Below are 222 nucleotides of genomic sequence, written 5' to 3' on the forward strand. Positions count from 1 at the left end.
AGAGAAAGAGAAAAAAGGAAAGAGAAAGGGGAAAAGAGAAAAGGAAAAAAAAAAAAAAGGAAAAAAAAAAGAAAAAGAAAAAAAAAAAAAAGAAAGGAAAAAAAAAAAAAAAAAAAAAAAAGAAAAAAAAAAAAAAAAAAAAAAAAAAAAAAAAGAAAAAAAAAGGAAAAAAACAAAAAAAAAATTTTTAAAAAAAAAAACAAAAAGAACCAACAAAGGACA

This window comes from Penaeus monodon, chromosome 3, assembly GCF_015228065.2.
Source record: "Penaeus monodon isolate SGIC_2016 chromosome 3, NSTDA_Pmon_1, whole genome shotgun sequence".
NCBI classification, from domain to species: domain Eukaryota; kingdom Metazoa; phylum Arthropoda; class Malacostraca; order Decapoda; family Penaeidae; genus Penaeus; species Penaeus monodon.